This window comes from Rhinopithecus bieti, unplaced genomic scaffold (genome assembly GCF_001698545.2).
Source record: "Rhinopithecus bieti isolate Rb0 unplaced genomic scaffold, ASM169854v2 scaffold_19151, whole genome shotgun sequence".
Classification (NCBI taxonomy): Eukaryota; Metazoa; Chordata; class Mammalia; order Primates; family Cercopithecidae; genus Rhinopithecus; species Rhinopithecus bieti.
The window spans coordinates 4047-7896 of NW_016809289.1; the positions used below are offsets into that span (position 1 = coordinate 4047).

General features: G+C 58.2%; 1 long non-coding RNA gene across 1 annotated transcript; it reads right to left on the bottom strand.

Moving 5' to 3' along the window:
• Window positions 1–1817: 1817 nt before the first annotated feature.
• LOC108540067 (uncharacterized) lies at window positions 1818–3655 on the bottom strand. The gene is made up of 4 exons (XR_001888576.1): window positions 3588–3655; window positions 3427–3493; window positions 2761–2905; window positions 1818–1901 (listed from the first exon to the last, which is right to left on the bottom strand). It is a non-coding gene; the product is annotated as an uncharacterized LOC108540067 (long non-coding RNA).
• Window positions 3656–3850: the final 195 nt, after the last annotated feature.

Here is a 3850-nt window from a genome sequence, read left to right on the forward strand (position 1 = left end):
CAGCTACTTGGGAGGCTGAGGTGGGAGAATGGCGTGAACCCAGGAGGCGGAGCCTGCAGTGAGCCGAGATGGCGCCACTGCACTCCAGCCTGGGCAACATAGTGAGACTCCATCTCAAAAAATATATATATATATTAATAATAATAAAAGTAAAAAAATAAAAGCAAAAATGAATGAAGGTGATGATGGCCTAGGAGTTCTAACACTCAGGTGTACCTATGAGGTGCTGTTTTGTTTGTTTTTTGAGACAGAGTCTCACTCTGTCACCCAGGCTGGAGTGCAGTGGCACAATCTCAGCTCATTGCATGCAGTCTCTGCCTCCTGGGTTCAACCAATTTTCCTGCCGCAGCCTCCTGAGTAGCTGGAATTACAGGTGCCCACCACCACGCTCGGCTAATTTTTGTATTTTTACTAGAGACAGGGTTTCACCATGTTGGCCAGGCTGGTCTGAAACTCCTGAGCTCAATTGATCTGCCCGCCTCAGCCTCCCCAAAGTGTTGGGATTACAGGCGTGAGCCACTGCACCCAGCCAAGGTGCTGTTTTAATTCAGTAAGTTCTCAACTGGGTGATTCTGCCTCCAGGCAGAATCTGGAGTGATGTCTGGAGATATCTGTAGTTGTCACAACTTGGGGAGACTCCTGGCATGGAGTAGGTGGAGGCCAGGGATGCTGCTTGGCACCCTGCAGTGCCCAGGATGGCCCCACCCCAGAGAACGATCCAACCCCAAATATCCACAGGACTGAGATTGAGAGGCCCTGAAAGTATATTCTCAGAACCCATCTCCCCACTAACTTTGGCTCAGGTGAGCATCTTGGGCTCTATAGTGGGAGAGACCCAGATTCAAGTCCCAGCTTTTTACCCTCTCCTGCCCCCGACACTCCCTTTGTGGCCTTAGGCAAGTCACATGCCCTCTCTGAGCTAATATCCTCGTCTGGAAAATACTGATTAAAACTGCTCCTCTTGCTAGGCGTGGTGGCTTACGCCTGTAATCCCAGCACCTTGGGAGGCTGAGGTGGGTGGATCACCTGAGGTCAGGAGTTCGAGACCAACCTGACCAACATGATGAAACCCCGTCTCTACTAAAAATACAAAAATTAAGGCCGGGCGCGGTGGCTCACGCCTGCAATCCCAGCACTTTGGGAGGCTGAGGTGGGCAGATCCTGAGGTCAGAAGATCGAGACCATCCTGGCTAACATGGTGAAACCCCATCTCTACCAAAAAAATACAAAATTAGCCAGGCATGGTGGCGGGCACCTGTAGTCCCAGCTACTTGGGAGGCTGAGGCAGGAGAATGGCGTAAACCTGGGAGGCGGAGCTTGCAGTGAGCCGAGATCATCCCACTACACTCCAGCCTGGTCAACACAGCAAGACTCCGTCTCAAAAAAAAAAAAAAAAAATTAGCCAGGCATGGTGGTGGGCAATTGTCCCAGCTACTCGGGAGGCTGAGGCAGGAGAATTGCTTGAACCTGGGAGGTGGAGGTTGCAGTGAGCTGAGATCGTGCCATTGCATTCCAGCCTGGGTGAAACAGCGAAACTGCGTCTCAAAAAAATAAAAGTAGAAGAAATAAAGTGGTTACGCTGCTGTTGCTTTGGTCGCATCGTGCCAGGCACAGCCCTGCGTAGACTGGAGCCTTACGTGATTAGAGTGAGGTAGCACCGCACCCATTTCACAGATGTGGAAATAGAGGCTCAGAGGGGAAGCTCTGCCTGGGATCCCCAGGCTGTCTGCCTTCCCTCAGGCCCACAGCAGCCCCCCAGATGGCAGGAGCTGCAATGTCCCAGGAGGGGCACCCCAGGGCTCCTGCCACATCAGACCCTGCCCTGCACGTGCCTCTCACCTTTTCCGAAGGTTGCAACTCCTTCTCCGTCCATGGGGCCGTCTGTTCTAGGTGGGTGGCCACTGTGGGGACAGGGGCCGGTCAGGGAGGGCGAGGGGATGCAGGTTAGAACCATCTACCCGGCTGCCCATTGTGCAATAGCCAGGCATGGCCTGAAAGGTCAGGAATGTTTCAGCTACCCCGCCAGGGACAGCAGGAGGTGACATCCACAGCTACCAGCCAGAACTGGTCTCCCCGCAACCCTGCTGGGGACTCCCCCCAAGCCTAGGGCCACTGTTCCCCGAAGCAGGGTTCCATGGAACTTCCTCTGCTGGGTGCTGGACACCCACCCTGAGTCCCAGGATTCACAGAGCCTGGGGTGGGGAGCAGCCCCTTGCCCAACCCACCCCGCCCCGCTGCAGCTGCCTGCTGCCTGTCACCAGGCCAAGGTATGTGGAGCAGAAGTCAGCTGCCTGGGGCTCTGGGCCCAGAGGGAGGCCCAGCTCAGGCAGCCGCCCCATCCCTGGGTTCCCTGTCGTCGTCCCTGATTGCTCAAGCTGAGCCACAGGAGGCTGGGGAGCTCCCGGGCTGTGTGACCCCAGGGGAGCTGCTGCTTCTCCCTGGGAGTCTGGATCTCACTCTGATGAGCTCAGAGGGGCAGAGCACCCAGCCTGGTCCATGGTGTATCAGAAACGGGGTGCAGGGTGGGGAACGGCCGAGAGACTGAGTGGGGGGCATTGCAGGGAGACAGGCTGGGTTGAAAGCCACTTTCAGCCACTCACCCCATATTTATGCCTCAGTTTCCCCATCCACCACAAGATGTCCCACACACAGGCAAATATGGAGGGCTTGCCAAATGGCCAGAAGTCCCTGCCCGGGGAGCTCCTTCTCCCAGGTCCATGTCTAGAGTCCCCCCGCACCCCAGCTGGGCCGGCCACTCACCCTGAGCCTGTGGTCGGGCAGCCTCGGTGGCAGATGCTCCTGCAGGATCAGTGGCTGGCTGGGCTCTCGCCGAGCTGTGTGCATTGGCCACCAAGTTCCGGGCAGAGCTGAAGCCAGGCAGGGACCCAAAGAAGCTGCCCAGGGTCTGCATTGGGGAGGGGAGGTGTGCAGGATGAGCGGGCCAAGCCTCGACAGGGACAGGGGTCGCAGGAAGCATTGATCAGCCCAATGCCGCCCCAGCCCCTTGCTCCCAGGTGACCTCGGGAAAGTGTTTTAGCCACTCAGCCTCAGTTTCCACACCTGGGCAATGGGCAGACTCAGCGTGCCTCCCATGCACAGAGGAAAAGATCGTCTACCTGATCTCCAAAGACCTTTTCCTTCCAGGACCTCCACTGCACAGATGGGGAAACTGAGGCTCAGAGAGGGGCAGAGCTGAGGCCGGCCCAAGGTCACCCGCTGGGGAAGGTGCCAAGGTCTGCGTGGGTCCCCACCTCCAGCTTGGGTCAGAAAGGAAGGGGTTGGCATCATGGCTCCCAGAGCCTCCCCGCCAGCCCACCAAGGAAGCACCTCTCCAGACTCGAGACCCCAGGACTCTGGAGGTCACCTTCTCTGACTCTGGGGCATCTCCAGGCCCCAGCAAGAATCTGCCCCGTTTCCTTTCTTTACCTTGCCCTTGGGTTTAGGGGATCCCGTCTCCCTTCGTCTGGAGCAGACATAGTGAGAATGTGAGAAGCTGGAAGGGGCAGAGAAGGTGCGTGAATAGGGGTACCCCAGCCTCCCATCCCACACCCACAGCTCCCGAGAGCCTCAGCAGCCCCGACACCCACCTGCAGGCCTGGCCTCGCCCTGGTGTCACTGAAGCAGACGCAGCCCCGCTCACCTGGACTGCGCGGGGTCCCCAGAGGACGGACTGGCCCGGCTGGCAGCTGGCTCTGCCCTCAGCTCCCTGGCCTTATAGGGTCCAGGGCAGACGCAGACCCAGCCGGCAGGGGCAAGCGGCCAATGGGCCCGGGGAGGTGGCCTGGACAGTCATGTGACCACCTGCCCAGCCCAGTGTGGGCCCGGGCCCAGCACCTTTCCCCTGTTCCCT